At 33.5% G+C, this 18,861-nt stretch overlaps 1 protein-coding gene and 1 long non-coding RNA gene across 25 annotated transcripts in view; one reads left to right on the forward strand and one right to left on the reverse strand.

Annotated features, from left to right (window-relative positions):
• Positions 1 to 1,085: 1,085 nt before the first annotated feature.
• Positions 1,086 to 5,220, reverse strand: LOC107806653 (uncharacterized). Of its 2 annotated transcripts, XR_001652739.2 has the most exons (4): positions 4,912 to 5,220; positions 3,380 to 3,490; positions 3,089 to 3,184; positions 1,086 to 1,320 (listed from the first exon to the last, which is right to left on the reverse strand). It is a non-coding gene; the product is annotated as an uncharacterized LOC107806653 (long non-coding RNA). The 2 variants fall into 2 exon arrangements; XR_001652738.2 differs by lacking the exon at positions 3,380 to 3,490 and having other exon boundaries at positions 4,912 to 5,153.
• The window catches only part of LOC107806652 (uncharacterized), a 31,716-nt gene continuing 16,358 nt past the window's right edge, over positions 3,504 to 18,861 (forward strand). For 6 of the 23 annotated variants that reach the window (XR_012700148.1, XR_012700145.1, XR_012700147.1 and 3 more), the window contains exons 1-7: positions 3,504 to 4,157; positions 5,326 to 5,460; positions 7,312 to 7,613; positions 12,859 to 12,967; positions 13,385 to 15,924; positions 16,074 to 16,165; positions 17,155 to 18,271. The gene's annotated coding sequence lies outside the window, so the exon portion shown is untranslated. Of the gene's footprint in view, positions 4,158 to 5,325; positions 5,461 to 7,311; positions 7,614 to 7,698; positions 7,780 to 7,857; positions 7,921 to 8,756; positions 11,700 to 12,858; positions 12,968 to 13,384; positions 16,166 to 17,154; positions 18,272 to 18,861 lie in introns of all 23 variants that reach the window. The other 17 variants (XM_075233038.1, XM_075233036.1, XM_075233035.1 and 14 more) reach the window with 14 other exon arrangements.

Genomic DNA, 18,861 nt, shown 5'->3' on the forward strand with positions numbered 1-18,861 from the left:
AAAATATCATTCAAATAATTCAAAATAAGATTTAGAAACTACCCATGAATGAAAAAAGATCAATCTTTAACTAAATTGAAAAAGTCAACAAAAGTCAACCCCGGGCTCGCTTGGTCAAAACCCAAGATTTAGACTAAAACCCATTACTCATTCAGCCCCCGAGCTCGTTTATGTGATTTGATTCTAAATCTGACCTCGATTTGATGCCTAATATTAATTTTACAAAATCCCTAAATTCTACCCAAAATCCCTAATTTCTACCATAAAATTCTTAGATTTGATGTTAAAAACTCATGAAAAGCAATTGAAATTGATTGAAAACTAGTTAAAGATGATTACCAATGAATTTGGGAAGAAAATGTTCTTCAAAAATTGCCTCTAGAGTGCTTAAGGTTGGAAAATAGTATAAAATTAGCTAAGTCCCGATTTTTTTATTTTTTACCCAGCTGCAGGTATCGTAACTGCGAACGCTTGTTCGCAAATGTGATGCCCGCAAATACAATCAGTACATCAGGCCAAGTGAAGTTGCAAATACGACGAAATTCTAGCAAATGTGAGCTAAGCTTCGCATTTGCGAAGCTGCCAGCCCCCAACTCCAGTCGCAACTCAAAGGCCACAAAAGTGAACACACAGAGTCCGCAAATGCGTACTATTCTTCGCAAAAGCGAAATTTTATCCCACCAGCCTAGTATCGCAAATGCGATCAGTTGATCACAAATGCGAGCCAGACCTCACAAATGCGAGATGTCAAAAATTTATGTAACAATTTTTCGGAAAACGACACGAACCACGCAAGCAAATCAAGAAATATCAAATAGAGCTAGGAAAAGTCCCGACACACAGAAAGGTAAGCTAGTACTCAAAACGACCGGTCAGTTCGCTATATAAATATTATTTCCTAATTGTTTATGACTAACCGTTGAGCATAGTTTTGATTATCAAATAAGGTTGGCTCGGCCCGTGCAACATTATTTAATTTTGTATGATTTCTAACTGCAAATCTAATGAAAAATAAATGGGCCCAACATTATTTAATGTTGTATGATTTTTAGTTGTAGTTCTAATGTAAATTAATGTTGTAAGTGTGAAAGCAAGTGGTCAATATTGCATACTAATTGGTAGATGCCTATTTACATACATTTTGATCAAAATATATGTTTGCATCCATGAAAGCATCATATGAAGGGATGCTTAAAGTGTCATAGTAGTTACAACAGGTATGCCATAACTATTTGCATATTAGGAAAAAGAAATGCGTTGTGTATGCGATATTTGGTCTTCTTTCTGGTTTTCTTTTTAGTAGTTCTTGACCAAAAATACCTGCAAAAAAATAAATATGTTATATTTCATAGTCAAAAGAATCCAACATACGTTCAAGGCAAATAATGTGTTGCTAAGTTAGTAATAAATAGCCAATCAGTGAAGATAGGAAATTATATCAGAAAGACTATGGTAGTATCACAAATACATAGTAGAGTAGAGACTAAAAATAGATAAATCAAATCTACAATCCCTTAGAACAAATTTACTAAAGATATCTTCGCCTTTCTTCTTATGTGAGTGCTTCACACACAGGCCCATACTTGGCGAGCTCTTAGAAGATTATTGCGTGACTAATTCACACATCACACGTCACATGGACTTCAGTTTCAAAGTATTTGAAGTCCACTATAAGAGTCCTTTGTATCAATTCTATTCTATTCAGCTCATTTCACTTCATTTCCAAATCATGCTCAAATGCATATGACAATTCCAAAATCAACTTTAAAATGTCTTAAAACACTAAGACAAAAAAAAAAAAAAAAAAAAAAAAAGCAAAAAATAAATAACGAACCAGTAGGGTAACCAGTTGTGCTTCAACTACTACAACAGAATACAGAAACTTTAAGCAAGTTAGTCGGTATCCATGTGTTGGTGGTTTCTATTAATAGATTACCGAGAATATGGAATTGTACACAAGGCTTCTATACTCTTAGTTTGGAATCATTGAATAAAAATTGCACAAGTTACTCTGTTACCATCCACTCTTCTTATAATGCACTTTTTCTTGTATCATGTTTAACTTAATATGTCACATCATTTACAGTTTCTATCATGCTGGATTATTGAAGTCAATAACAGATTCACATGCTAGAAAGGTGGGAACTGAAGGTCAACCGTTCATATCGGTAAAAGCACGATAACATATAATTTTGAGTGTGAACGTGTTTATTCAATGATCCACAACACTAAACTACGAAGTTACTCATGAGTATCTCCACCACGTTGGATAAGATCAAGTATTTGTTAGCTTAACTACTCAATGTACTATTTATTCTAGATCAAAACATCAAACAACACTGATAGACAAAATTCCTCCTTTTTCCAAATTAAAATTTCTAGGAAGAAGTCTATAGCGAATGAATTTACTCAAAAATGAAGTTAACTGCATTCAAAAACACCAATACCAATACAGGATGTCAGAATAATTTGTACAGTAAAAGACAAACCTATTCTAGTTTCATCAGTTCCATTTCTAACCTTTTCCAGTCTCTGCTAACATGAAGTGATGTAAATGTAGCATAAACGATTCTCATCTTTTATTAAGTTTTAATTTGATATGACACACTAAATTCATCATTTCTAAAACAAAGTTATGACATAGTTATTTATTTTCATCAAGTGAATTTGTTTAAAAAATTCACTCCCGCATGAATATGTGGCAGCTTTTCGCTATGGAAGGAGCACACTGCTCGCTTGAAGTATTAACGCTCATAAAGGATAATGTGTTAGCAGAGCTATTAATTAGTGAGGAGGCAGCAAGTTGTCGCCTGCTTGTTTGAGCTTTGTTTGCTCTTGCTCGTGCTAGGAGGGCCTCTTTTTTATTGGATTGCATCATTCTATACAGTTCGCATCGCCTAGCCTTCTTGTAGGCATGTAATTTTTCAAAGTTTTTATTTTTATGATTTTTATTCGACATTTCAGCCGCCGCCTATTTCCTGAACGTGAAATGTCAAATACATGTTGACATAACTGAATATATGTTCAACATGGCTAATATGCATGCATGTTTATATTTTCAAAGAACCTGGGCAAAAACTCACAATACCTATACGTAAATGATGAGAGCTCAGAAATTTATCTTTCGGTTGGAACTCTACTGAGTAACAGAAGTGCACCACAACCACACAATGGATCGCAAGAACTGCAACAATAGAAAAAATAAATTGACATGGACAACAAAGGTCAAAAAGCAAAGAGGAAATGGAAAACTGGAAGAAAAAAAAAAATCACTGAAAGACCCACTTCTGATGACACTCTAAAAAAGTATAGTAAAAAGTGAGGTTTGAATAAGGAAGTTTTCACTAAATAATAGGAATAGCCGTTATTGGATACTTACAGATACAGACATAAAGAAATTCAGTTTCTGGATTAGACATCAGCACGGAATAACGTGGTCAAATTCTCCAGTATGACCATTAATGATACTTCGATATTTAAGATAAGCCGCCTCGCAAATAATTTCAAAAGTAAAAACTTTAAATTAAGAACTTTTCACAAATTACAGTTTTGCGACTTTGTTATAATAAGTAAAATTCAGTGATCATATACGGTAACTTTGTAAATTTTCCAGCAGAGGAGACATCAAAGGTCCTAAAAGTGAGGCTATTATGCATTCAAACTTCTGTCGCTTTAAGACCCTCAATGATTCAAGTCGTACAAATGTTAACACGTGAAGATCATCAAATTCCAGAACCATGTCAACCACCTCTTTTAAACTCAAGTTTATTAGCTGCCGGCTTTCTCAAATCCGGCATAAGGAGTTTAGTGGCAACGCAAAACCAAAAAATTCCAAAACTTAGCATGCGTCGAGTTTAAAAATGCCTTTTTATCGTTCGATTTAACACACACCAACCATCCAAAGCAAGAAGTATAGGAAGAACCAAGAAAACCAAAAAAATCTAAATTCAGCACGCTTCGAGTTTAAAAATGCTTTTTTATCATTCAATTTAACACACACCAACCATGGAGTTCCAAAATTAAAATTCATGAATAGAACCCCAAAGATGGGGCAAAGATTAGAAGAAGAGAATGCTGTATTGACTTTTCACTATTGAATTATTTTCCAACAGGGACGTTTATTTGGGCCTCCTTGACACTGGAGTTGAAGTTGCCAGGTGTGTAATTGCAGTGCCTAATTTATTCTTGTTTCTCTACTATTAATTAGTTGTATTTTTCATTAAAATTAAACTACTAACTACTAACTTATTAGAGGGTGAGGGCTTTAATTATTTGTCACTGTTGGGAGCTAAAGTTCACACTCTTTTCTTTCTTCTTTAACATGGCTTATGATAAAGCTGCTATTAAGTGTAATGGGAAGGATCCACTTACTAACTTTGATCCTAACATTTATGAAAATGAACTTAACTCAACTGATTTAACAGAACCCATGAACAAATACTTAAAATTTTCTTTCTTTCAATTAACCCATGAACAAATACCAAAAATTTTCTTTCTTTTAGTTAAGCTTAATACCTATAACAGTATCATCAACGGACTGAAATTTGCATGTGGGTTAAAACAAATTGAAAGAGCAGTAGAAGGAGAAACAAATACAGAAGTACAAAACTTGAAGTTGAAGAGGGCACAAAAGAAGTATGCACTGAGCCGCGCTGAAACTTGAGTAAGCACTGTAACACTATACCCAAAAATTTCTTCTTTCAGTTTAGACTTAAAACTCATATCAGTATCATCAATGGACTAGAAATCTCAACCAAAAAAATTGCATGTTGGGTGAAACTAATTAAAAAGGCAAAAAAAGGAGAAACAAATACAAAGACGAAACTACAAAATTGAAGTTGAAGAGGAAGGGATTGTTTTTTCTATCAGATGTTTAGCAAAAATCATGGGCAAAATTGATTAAAATTGTACCTGCAAGTAGAAGAAATTTGAGTAAGAGGAAGAGAATCGGAGAAGTTCAGAACTTGAAAGTTTATTACAACCTTAAGCATATTTTACTCAATTGGAGAAAACCTAATATGCTCCGTCAAAACAGGTGTGGGCTCATCTAAAAAGTACACGTAGTGGTTGTGCAGAAACATTAAGACACGTACATAATTTATTTGTAGATTTGATGTGCAATGACATAAATACCCCTGAGCTTTTTCCAAAAGACTCTGAAGCACACAGGTCGAAACCACTAGCCTTTTCTATATTATTTATTATTTCTCTACTTTAGAAGAGCAAGACTTTCAATATGTCTGCTTTGAATCTTTTTTAACAAGCTTGAGGGCATTACAGTCATTTCTTATCAGTTATATAAGTGCCCTTTTGTGCTCTTCCCAGATATATACGTGTACGTTTTCTGCTACTCCCAAATGTATGCTTTTCTTCTCTTTCAACATAAACATATTCTTTAGCAAAGCACACACAAGAGAAGGCATCAGAGATACATCCATCACAAGATCAAATCGAAATCAGGTAAAAGTTCCTTTTTGAAGTTCAGACTTCATCGCTTGAGATATCATGTTTATTAATTATAATATCTTGAGAATTTTCCTGATTTGTTAATATTATCTGGTCCAAACTAAGAAAAGAAAAAAATTCAAAACTAACTCAAACACCTCTTTTGTTTTCCCAAATTTAAGCTTGATTCTTGTGGGACAGCTAGCTTCGCTTCATATTCCAATTCCCACTGCAGCATTCCTTTCTTTCTCTTTTCTTGTTTTCATTGTAAATGCCAAAATTGCATCAACTTCTTTTATGTTTAGCTTCAAGCTTTCTATATGAAGCAACAATAGAGGCTAAAATCAGTAGTTTTGTATGAGGGTTCTGGGTATCAGTAGTTTCTAGCCTTTACTTCATTTGTTATTTCTGGTAAGTTTTTCCCTTTTTCTTCCTTTATTTCACTGATTTTTAGCCATCCCTTTTGGATTCCTTTGAAATTTTGTAAATGAGCTTTTGCCGTCTATTATAGACCAACTTCTTTGTGTTGATGGGCCATAATGCTGCAATATGTCTCTGAGAAAGGGAAACTAAATGAAATTTTCACATTTCCTAGGTTTACTTGTGAAAAGTTTCTTTGTTGGTATTGAATGACGGTACTTTTTTACACCAACTGATCTACAAGCCTTTCTTGGTTTATACTTGCTATGTGTTTCAAAATGTTCGTAGTTTGACTTTGAGATATAATTGATTTGCTCCATTGTTTTGTCTCTTCAATTTTAGAATTTGCTTAGCTTTACTGTTTCGGCGGATATAAAGTTGGTGCAATATAATATAATGGAGAGTGGAGGCGGGGAATGCTTCGATTTACAGAAACATAATTTTCAGTTCTAGACAACCAAATACAAAGAATTTCAAAGGAAAATTATTTTATATCATCCCAAATAGGACCAAGTATTTTATGTTTTATAATCACATTTATTCTTGCATCACTGCACATCCCACTATAGTAGTCCATTTGTCATATGGAATGTCATTTGTATTAATGTCCATCAAAAATGGATTGAAGGATCCATGTTTTAGCTTTTGATGGCTAAAATTGCTTTGGGATTAATTCCAGTTGCAAAGGTAGCAGCAAAAGATTATTTCTTTAGTACTGTGTGATTCATCAGATCAATTTTTGCAGTTTGATTGATTAAGATATTTAGGAAGAGTCAAATGAGCTAACCTATTAGGCAAAACTCGATGACGTCCATTAACATATAAAATTACTTCCTTTGACTCATCTCCTATCCTTTCCATTTACTTTCATCCATCAATGACCCCATTTTTTAAAGATTTGATTTTTTCCCGTAATGAAAAATTATTTTGGCTTTGATGATTGAAGGAGACAAAAGAAAGAAAAGTATAGTTTATATTACTGGAAAAAAGATTTGAAAAAAGTCATATGTTATATGTAAGTTACATAGGATTTTATTTGAATTATAATTGGTTGGTCCAGTAGATACAAATAAGCTATCCAATTATGCTATACGATACTACAATTAATTAACACGGAGAATCGTGATAGGAGGATTATGAATTTTTACTCTCAAGTCTTAATTAAATATTATGAGTTTGAGTCGTAAATGTGGGTTTTTCAGTCTTAGTCAAATGCCTCGGGTTCAAGCGATGCGGCAAAAAATAAATTTGCTCAGCTCTGCTTCTACTTAAGATATCCATGTTTTAACTTTTGATGCCTGCTAAATTACTTTGTTTTATCCAAAGTTTTTATCTGTTTTGGTCTGTTCTGTTTAATACCACCATAACGAGTGTTGATATTCATTGGTTTGTAGTGCATATATTTTACTTCTATGTTTTGATTTGGTATATGTGAAACTTATGCAGGCCAAAGATGTCAAATTTAAAAAAACCTGTGGATTCAACATGCTGGAAACAAAAAGGGAAACGTCAATGCTCTGAAGAAAGATGCATCCAAATTAAATAAAGACGTCGCGAAATGTATAGGGCGAGGTTGCCCGATAAAAGAGAACTAAATTTACTGGAGCGCCGAACGACATACTTTCATTCTAGAAAGCAGAATCCAACCAGTGATTCCACTGAAGTATCAGCTTGCTACCAATTTAATAGAGAATTAGCAAGGCAGAGAGCTGCTCTAATAGGAGCCTCATCTTCTACCTTGAGAACAGGTTTGTGCGCTAAGATATTGTTATCCTTGAATAAATTATGTGATATACATATTTTGTATGCTCGTAACTTGCTCTTATGTTTTAGTAAATGTGTTCACAATTAATGATTCCACTCTTTCTGATAATGGGAAAGATTTACATGATCGCTCTCCCATTTTTGAAGTTGGTAAGTGCGAAAGTATAGTGTTCAAAGTTGTACAATCTTTCAAGACCCAAATTTATATGATAATTCATTTTCTCTTAGGGTCTACATCAGAAACGTGTAGTGAACAATATAATATTACCATGCGTAACGCTACAAGCAAAGGTTCGTTTCCATCCAGCTTTAATGTCATTTCAGTCATTTCTTTTTCAGGACTGACCTTTTTTCATTCTGGTAAATCTAAAATATATAGGTCATACATCTGAAAAAATGTCTCTCTGGAACACTAATGATTTGCCCAATAGCCCTTATAGACTGAAAACTGTGCCGAATTGCAAATTTTGTAGAGCCAAAAGATTTCAATATGGATCACCGGGATTTTGTTGTGATAATGGATCAGTGAAATTGATTCACTATGGACTACCTGCTAAATTGCTAAATCTTTATTTAGGAAACTCTCAGGAGTCCAAACATTTTCGCACTTATGTTAAATTGCATAACAATATGTTTGCATTTCTTCTCTTGGAGTGAATTATGATAGAGATTTAGCAAGAAGAAATTGTGGTATTTATATGTTTAGAGTTCAAGGGAAAATGTATCATTTCATAAATGACCTCCTGCCTTCAAGTCAACCAGCAAAAAATCTGCAGTTGTATTTCTATGATACTGATAATGAACTAACAAATCGGATGGCATTCTCTGACAAGCTTAACGAATCGGTTATCAGGACTTTGATGGACACATTAAAAGTTAATCCATACTCTATTCTTTTGAAATCTTTAATAGATATTCCAGAATTATCAAACTTCTACATTGCGCTTAAGTCCGACTCTGGTTTAGATCAAAGAACATATAACTTACCGACATCATCTGAAGTAGCAGCAATATGGATAGAAGATGAAAGTAGTTCCAGTATTTTTCTACCACATATTCGAATTTATACACATAATAGTAAAAGCCAATTGGTAAATTACTACTGTGGTTGTTACGATCCATTGCAGTATCCATTACCATTTTCTTATGGACAAAACGGATGGCATTGTGGTATTAAAAAGATTATTCGAACGAATAATACTATTAGCCATGGAACTTATTGTGAAAATGAACAGCTACCAAGTGTAGAAAATATGAGTTCAGTAGACATGCTACTTGACATGGAAGCAGAACTTCTGGAAAAAAAAGAAAAGAAAAAGAAATATTGTGTCATGCCGTGAGTATTATTGTTACAAGCTCCAAATGAGGGACGATGAAGAAAATGGGGTTTTACATGCTGGAAGAGTATTCCAACAATACTCAGTTGACGAATTCATCAAGCTTGAGAATCAAAGGTTAGATTTCTGTTCATTTAATCAAGATTTATTTAGAATTGATGTGTTAGCGGGGATTCTTGATGTTCTAAGACACGAAGAGAGAGAGCCATGCAACATTGGCAGACAAAGTTTTCTTCCTGCAAGTTTCATAGGAGGTCCTGGGGATATGCGCCGACGATATATGGACGCTATTGCGTTAGTGGAAAATTTTGGGAAACCTGATATATTTTTGACAATGACATGTAATCCATCTTGGCCAGAAATAGAAGAACATTTATTGGTAACAGATGAGGTACAAAATAGGCCCGATTTAGTTAGTCGTGTGTTTAGAGCAAAGGTAGAAGAGATGAAAACAGATATTCTAAAGAGTAATATATTTGGAAAAGTTGTTGCTTTTATGTACACTATTGAATTTCAAAATCGTGGTCTTCCACATGCTCATTTTCTTATCATACTCAAAGACGAATATAAATTGTTAACTCCGAAAGCTTATGATAGAGTTGTTTGTGCTGAAATACCCAATTCTGATAAGAATGATTGCTTGTATTCAGTTGTTAATAAACATATGATGCACGGACCTTGTGGTAGTTTAAATCCTAAATGTCCTTGTATGAAGAACCGAGAATACTGTAGTTCAAATATCTAAAAGATTTTGCTGATCATACATCAAAGGGAAAAAATGGATACCCAATTTACAAAAGGCGAAATAATGGTAAACGTGTAAATATTAGAGGACAATTTCTTGACAATTCGTGGGTAGTTCCTTACAATCCATATCTATTGAGCAAATTTAACTGTCATATTAATGTTGAAGTTTGTTCTGATATTAAAGTTGTCAAATACCTTTATAAATATATCTGCAAGGGACATGATAAAATTGCCTTTTTCATACATGTTGATGATCCAAATATTGAAATAGATGAGATCAAAGAATATCAATCTGCTTGATGGGTATCTCCATCAGAGGCAACTTGGTGTTTATTTGGTTTTTCCATTAGTGAAATGACTCCATCTGTTTATCATCTTCAGCTACATCTTGAAGGACAATAATTTGTCTCTTTTCAAACCACACAGACCGTAAATGCAATTATAAATAATCCCATGATTAGAAAAACAATGTTGACGGAATTCTTTTTGATGAACAGAGAAAATAAAGATGCCAAGAAACTAAATTTACTCTGAAAAGAATTTCTAGAATATTTTGTATGGTCCAAACAATATAAAATGTGGACACGTCGACAACAGGACACTGTTATTGGACGTATTATGACATGTCATCCAACAGAGGGGGAAAGATATTATCTTAGATTATTATTAATGAATATTAGAGGACCAAATCATACCAACATTTGCTAACTGTAAATTAAATATGTTGTAGTACATTTAGAGAAGACGCAGAAAAACAAGGATTATTACAATGTGATAATAACTTCGTTGACTGTATGTCAGAAGCTATAAGATATCAAATGCCTTATAGTCTAAGACGTTTATTTGCTACACTTTTGGTATATTGTAATTCTGCTAACCCAAAAGAACTTTGGAACCGATTTGAAGATTCTATGTCTGAAGACTTCAAGATTTTGCCACATTTGAATGAGAAACAAATTCGTCGTATGGCTTTAGATCATATTAACACCATTTTGCATTCAATGGGTCGTGATATAAATGAATTTGCACTTGTACCAGAAAGAATCTTAGCTTCATCTGCTGCTAGGGAGGCTCAAGATTCTCATTTTGAAAGAAATATAATTGTTAGAGAAGAAGATTTATTACTAGAAACAAAATTGAACAATGAACAGCGAAAAACATATGATGTAATCCTTGATAGAATATTTAGGAATAAATCTGGAGCTTTTTTTATCGATGGTCCCGGAGGAACAGGCAAAACTTTTTTGTATCGTGCATTATTGGCTGCTGTAAGGGATTTAAATCTGCTCAGAGATTTCATATCTCTCCCACATGTGATTCATCCTAATAACTATTGATTAGGTTAAAAAAGTGCCCCTACACATGTAAAAAAACTAATTAAAAGGGCAAAAGAGACGAAGGCTAAAACATTGACTAAAGAGGGGGCAAAGAGATATTTGCCTTTGACTTCTTCTCTGCCTACTGACTGCTACTCGGCTAGATGCTCTTATTTAAGATCAAAAGGATTCGTATCTTTAGCAACAACAACCTCTGGTGTTGCAGCTTCAATTCTTTCCGGAGGACGGACTGCTCACTCCCGTTTTAAATTTCCTATTGATATTGATGAACAATTCTTCTGTAATATTAGTAAGCAGAGTTCGCTTGCATCATTTATACGAGATGCCAAACTAATTGTGTGGGATGAAGTATTAATGGCCAAAAAACAATTGATAGAAGTTTTTGATTTACTACTGAAAGATCTAATGGATACAAAGACACTCTTTGGTGGAAAAGTTGTCGTTTTTTGCGGTGATTTCAGACAAACTCTTCCAGTTGTTCGGAGCGGAAAAAAAGAGGATTTCATACAAGAAAGTTTATTGTATTCTGAAATCTGGAACCAATTTGAAAAATTGCGATTATCAGTAAATATACGACCGAGAACAGATCCTGCTTTTTGCGAATATTTGATGCGAATAGGGAGCGAAAAAGAAAAAACAAATTGCCAAGGTAAGATTGAAATTCCTAATTATTTCATTGTTCCTTTTATAAGCGAAAAAGAATCGTTGAATCTTTTATTTTAGAATAATTTATCTAGATTTATATACATCTGTTTGTGATGTGTCTTCTACAACTTCTCGTGTCATTTTGACAACAAAAAATAATTTCGTTGACGAAATAAATTATATGCTAATAAGTCAATTTTTTGGTGAATCTAGGACATATGTAGCGTTTGACGAAACTATTGAAACTACCTATCAAAGTCAATATGAAGATTTCTTGCATACTTTACACCCAACTGGCTTGCCTCCGTATAAATTAACTGTGAAAAAGAATTGTCCCATTATTTTACTGCGTAATTTAAATCCATGTGAAGGTTTATGTAATGGTACAAGACTTATATGCTGTAATTTCGAAAGACATGTGATAAGTGCTAAAATTGCAAGTGGTGACTTGAAAAACATACATGTATTTATTCCCAAAATACCTTTGTTGTCTTCTCAAGATGAAAACCTGCCTATTCCTTTCAAAAAACACAATTTCCTGTTAGATTATGTTTTGCTATGACAATAAACAAAGCTCAAGGTCAGACATTACATTTTGTTGGAATTTATTTACGAGAGCTTGTTTTTTCCCACGGTCAGCTTTATGTTGCTTTATTGCGAGAAAAAGCTCAAGTTCTGTAAAATTATTGATCCGACCGCCAACAACTAATAGCAACGATGATCATACAACACACAATGTAGTATATTATGAAATCATTCAAGCATCTCTCTTGTGAATTAACAGTAAAACTATGAGCAGTCACTTATTTGAGATTTGACATACATCTGACTGATATCCTGCAAAAGATTGATCCTCAGCACCTATAAATTGGATTGATATCACATAGATGTTAACTGAGATGTCTCTGCATCTTGAATCCTTGCTTCACTAAAGATCCTAAAGGTGGAATACTACTTGAATATTGCACTAACTATCTGGTAAGTAATTTTTTTCTTGAATATACATCTAATACTTGAAACCTTGCTTTGATTAATAATTTTGCGTGTGCATCTATATATGTTTACATGTTTGCCTGTTTCTGGACAGATTCCAATTGTATACCAAATAAAATTCTTCTTCTTCTTTGGCTATTGGAAATATGATATCTTCTTATCTTCTCCAGAATGAATGAAAGAGCTTGGCTTAGTTTCTGCAATGGAGATCTAAAATGAATTCGTTCAATATCAGCTTACTTCAGATAATATTCCACAAAACTACTTGATGATTCCAAGGTAAGTTTCTCTTTCTTAGTTTTAACATGTTATTTCATCAAATTTTCTAAATTGTTTGAGTTCTTTAGAAAAGAATGATATCTTTATATTTTCATTTTACCTTTTCAATTTTCCTTAACTGTATAATTTCTTTTGTTGAATACTTCAGTACGTCCTGAAGACATATTTGAAAAAAGAACTGTTATTCTCGCAGCTTCTTGCCATTATTGGTTGCAATAATTCTGCTAGCTTTAGGTTTGGGCGTCATTCAGTATAGACATAAAAGAAGAGTTCAATACTAAAAAAGATAAAACAAAATATACTATTTTTGGTACTTGGAAACCATAACCAGATAATCAAATAGTATTCTACTCTAATTGTTTAGTTTTCTTGACAATTTTATGGTCTAAATTCTCTACTTGTATAAACATATTGCAGGAAAATTGGCCCACAACCATAACAAAGATCATAACAGTTCATTGCTTGGTCTGCTTTCTACTTTGTCGCAACCATTTATAATTCTTGATCTGGGTGCAGAGCCTCAAGAAGTCACACGTTTAGCATGCCAAATAGTAAGTACTTCTGTGATAAATTCAAGGTTTTTTTATTGGACTTAAAGTATGTGCATGCATAAATTAAATTTAAGATATTATATCTTATTATTTTTTCAGTTTCTACCCAATTGAAACCCTTTCTATATGAAAGATTATTTTTCCTGAAAAATATGGCTAACTATGTATAGATTTTTTTTGGTAATTAATTTCCTTTATATTAATCACCAAAGTGAGATCATTACAAACTATAATGAGCATCAAACTCTGCTGATTATCTCAACTAAAACATAGTATCCTTAATCTACTTCAAAGGACTATACAAGCTGCTACTCTCTATACTAATAAGTAATTCTGTAATTGACTTCAAGCTTTAGGTTCCACTCTAACATCACAAATATAGGCTATCTCTCGAACTATACTATCACATTGACGATATCTTTTTTCAAAGATACGATTATTTCTTTCCAGCCATATTGCATAGGATGTTTCTATGAATATCAATATACAAATACTGGCCTGTTTGGATTTCCCTTTTGCTTTCTTCATGATCCATTGCAGATGATGTTGCCAATTGTTGTAGCTTCCTTGATCCTCCTGAATCCATTTCCATATTCTACTCCATAGCTCTGTTGTATAAGGACAATGCAGAAACAGATGATCTCTTGTTTCTAGTTGTCCCTGACATAAGACACAACATTGATCAGTGGTCACTCCCTAGTTTACTATTCTATCTCTGTAGGCAATCTTCCATGTAACATTAACCATAGGCTGAAGATAGCCTTTGGTCTAGTAGAATTCCGAAATACTAAGCTCTTCCAACTCATTCTTGGTAAGTTTCCCAGTAGTTGCAGATATATATGTTTGATAGTCTCTTTGTCACCTCTTGAGCACTGAGTTTGTTGTAGGACATCTCTGGCAACAATTATTCTTCGAACTATCCAACAAGCTTGTTTTGGGATAGGCATAGTCTGAATCTGTTGATGTTTGATGTAGTAGGCATTGATCCACCTAATCCACAACTTGTCTTCTTTATGAGCTAAATCCCAGCATACCTTAGCAATTGCAGCTTTGTTCCAGATCAGCAAGTTAATGATATTCATACCTCTAGTCGACTTTGGAGTACACATTCTGTCCCATGCCACATAGCTCTTTCTGGTAATAGTATTAGTACCAGACCATATGTAGCTTCTACACATAGCATCTATCATCTTTAACACTTTGGAAGGCAGAATAAACAGCTGAGCCCAATATGCTTGAATCCCAAAGATAACAGATTTGACTAACTGTATACGACCGGCATAAGAAAGCTTTTTTGCAGTCCAAGAAGATATCTTTCTTGTGATTCTATCAATTAAGGGTTGCCATTGGATCAATGCAATTTTCTTGAAGGACAAAGGAATGCCTAAGTATTTAAAAGGAAACTCCCCTTATACAAATCCAAGATAATTCAAAATTTGTTATTTCACATCTTGTTTCACTCCCCCAAAATATACTGCATTTTTACCCATATTAGCTTGTAAACCAGATGCCTTAGAGAACTGAGTAAAGTATTGGTATAGGGTGGTTATAGAAAGAAGAGGCTAACTATGTATAGATACTCCTCTAGATTTCCAACTTACTAACTTTCCTCTTTGCTAACATCTATAGTTGACTATGATGTTATGTTCTATCCATGATTTGCTGTTCAGTTAGGTGACATGTACTTTGCTGCTATTAGCAGCAATGAGATAATGCTTTGTGCATTCTAAGATCCAAAATCTATTTCAACAAGGAGACTGGTCTTTTAACAAGGTTTAGATAGTTTGTTGCCTTAACAAATTGTTCCACATTTTTTGCATAAATAGTTGTAAGTAGTGTGTGACTATGTTTGTGAAGGCAATTAGTATTAATTTTTGGATATTGGAGCGGCCTCCAAATGTTTTGCAACAACATCTTATTCTTAGAGTGCATGTACATTTTCAAAAGTTTACAACGTTTTCCGCATGATGTTTTCCTTTATACTATTGATGTCAACGCTTACTCTTTAATAAAAGAATTACACATATATCATTTATATAATTTTAATTTTAGCTCAGTTATAAAAGTGTGTGGCCGTGTTTAACAATTTACTGCCACTAAAATATTGATAAACAAGATTTTATTTCTTAGATGAAGTATTTATTATCGAACATCACTAAACACTTTAAAGTTTATGTTATATAAACTACATCATTGTACGCGGGCTATACATGGGCAACAACCAGCTACACTACATTAGAAGTGCAAATTAACAAGTGAGACAAGCGGTCATTTTTCCTTGGGATTTAGTTACCTCAGTTTGTTATTTGTATAATATTTGTGTGTTTGTCAAAGCTACATTTTCAGACGGAAGCTAAAAGCTAAAGAGCTTCAACGCATCTTATGATAACTTATGATGGAGTCAAGGTAATGTCCAATAGATTGCCTTTATCTCAGATTTGCTAAGAAAGTAAATTAATTTCTTAAATTATCTTACGACCAAGGTTTGCTAGCTATGATTATAATCATATTTATCTGTCTAATATAAATATTTGTTGAATTTCTTCACTATTCAGATGAACAACAAGGTTTAGGTGGACTCATTTGGTCATTTTTGTGCAATATTGGTAACGTCGTCTTCTGCCAACTGCGCTTTCACTCTGTCAAGGTAAGTATATGAGTTTAAAAAAATTCTCACACTGCTACGTTCACGATATGGATAACTGTGCAATATGTTCTAATATGCTATTACTAAATGCTCCACCTTCAGATTGCAGTTATATTAAGCTGCCTTTGTTTAATATGCCTACTCAATTATGAGATGCTGCTACACACTCTATGCAATATACTTTTAAGGGCCATGAGACAACTTAACTACCAGATAGACGAGCGTGTGAGCTCTAAGATTTTTTATATTCGGTGGAAGGCAGGTTGAAACTCTGCCGCAAGCAAGTGAAAGTTGGATAACAAAGGCTAAAGTGTGCATGTACTGAGATTTGAAAAAAAGAGCCAGTTGTAACAACCTGATTACCTGGTTGTCAACGACAATGTATCAGTGCTCTTCTCTTAGGGCTCAAAACAGCTATGTCAATAGTGGCAAGAGAAAGATCCATTACTCAGCTCCGATGCTTAACCTTCTTTGCCTTTCTAATACAAACTTATATTCTTTCACACGTAGGGTTTGTGGTTATATTTTCCAATTTATAGTTATTTGTAGACTTTTTCCTTTTTACTTAGCTTATTAACCAAAAACTCATGTGATTTCAGTTCGTTTTATCATGTTTGCCTCTTCCACTAACCTTCAACAACAAAAAAATTCCAACGACAGAACTTCTTATGGTTGAAATCTTACGGCATGTGCTTAAATTTGTTCAGGATGTTCTTCAGCTCATTTTGTCGCTGTTGCAATTAGTGTATTTACTTTTCCAGTGTCTGTTTAATATGATAGTCGTTGTCTTTCTTTTACATTGCTATGAATGGGTACAACTGCTAGAAGAAACAAAAGAATTCCTGAATGCCTTTGCAGAACAATTAGTATTTTTATGGTATATCTTTACTACCCATTCAAAGATTGATGTCCTCAAAGTTGTCTTTGTATATATAGTGCAGCATCTTATATAATGTTCTATATTAACTAGGAGTATTTTTACCATGCAGCTTCGTGATAGGACAGTTGACATCCTAAATAGTCTTTGCTAACCAGTCAGACTACATTTCATTCAGGTTAGTTTCATTGTTCGTAGTAATTCAATTACTTAAAATTCAGTTTTCCTACTTGGATGTTTATATTAAAAGTTTTTTCACGAAACATTTTATGACTATCCTAATAACAGTTTTTGTCTTTGGGTTTCGTATAGAGTATCAACATATGACATATGCTATCACTTATATAACCAGTTGTTTTATATGTCATTGGATGAGATTTCTCACCTGTTGTTTAGCATAGAAATACAATGAAGCGGATATCTTTCATTGTTACCTGCATCATAATCTTCCAAATACCTCTTCGACTCATCAATGCACTTGGAGCTGCCATTATCTTCATAGGAACTTTCATGTATTCACAAGTGAGTTTCTTCTTCACTGTCTATTGCTTAAAAAATTTGCTGCACCAAAGCACACTGGTGGAAGTGAAGAAGCAAAATGAGTTCTATTAGGAATATAGCATTGATCCTGGAAGGTACATGGGTTCTTCATTTTGTTTGTCCTTCTTCCTATTTAAGGAATCATCGAAGTTAATTCCTGATCATAGTTCCAATATATGTTTGGTGATATTTTTCATATGGCTTCTAAATTATCAATTTTCTTTCTGAAGACTTCAATTGAAGGATCTTTGAATAAGCAAAGAATTTTTTCTTTTGTGAAAATTAAGTCATGTTTTACTTTTGAAATGGACCGAGTGCAAGTTGCTCATACAGATCATAACAGCAGAGGTGTAAGAAGTCTATCTCCTAAGGTAAGTGCACTATTTTCATGTTCGTCGTCTCAGTTGGTTTATCAACTTTCTGTTACTGTGCTTAATTCCTCTGTAATTCAATTTAGAGAGTTAAGTGTATTTTCTTGCAATTTATGGTAAAATTCTATCTATGGTGGTGTTAGTAAATTATCAGATAGTAAAACGGAAGTATTCTCTTTTTATTATCCCCATATGTATTCTTTTTATTGTGTTCAGAATATTATTTCTGTTAACTTGAGTCGAAAGATGAATACTGAAGCTTGATGTTATGCTGAGTGCTTAGATGCTTTCTCCGCTATCGCTGGCTTGGATTAGCAGGTTGGATTTCTTATTTTATTTTACTTAGGAATGTGTATAAAACTGTAGAATATTGGTTGTGAAATCAGAAATTTATTCACCACCGTCCTTTTTTTTCTTTACTCAAGTTTGATTCTCACTTAAAGCTTTGAATTTAGAGCTGCTCTCTTATTTGGTTAATTTGTTGGTTGCGCTGTCACGTTCACTCAAGTTTTGGTTACAGATTTTTGGTTTCTTTAGTTGTCCAGTAATTCTCATGAATTGCAGCTTTGAAATTTGGCAACAACTATAAGATTCCAAATACATGTATCTATTATTTAAGTCGGAATGTAACTATTGAGAGTTATAGTTTAAAATTTGACAATAGCTATGTCAATAGTAAAAAACATGTATGAAAAACATGGTTGGTAATATCGCTTTCCGTGCAAAGTGCAACTGCTCTTTAGTTGAATACGTAAAATAGGTATCTTGCTGCATATGAAAGATCCTAAGCATCCAATTCGTGCCAACTACAAAAATCTTGAACATACTCATTGGAGGATGATCCTCCCTTAATGTATTTGAGAGGGACGTAAATCCGTGATATCTCATTCATCTGCTCTTCTTTTATA

Source organism: Nicotiana tabacum, chromosome 16 (assembly GCF_000715075.1).
Source record: "Nicotiana tabacum cultivar K326 chromosome 16, ASM71507v2, whole genome shotgun sequence".
In the NCBI taxonomy this organism is placed as follows: domain Eukaryota; kingdom Viridiplantae; phylum Streptophyta; class Magnoliopsida; order Solanales; family Solanaceae; genus Nicotiana; species Nicotiana tabacum.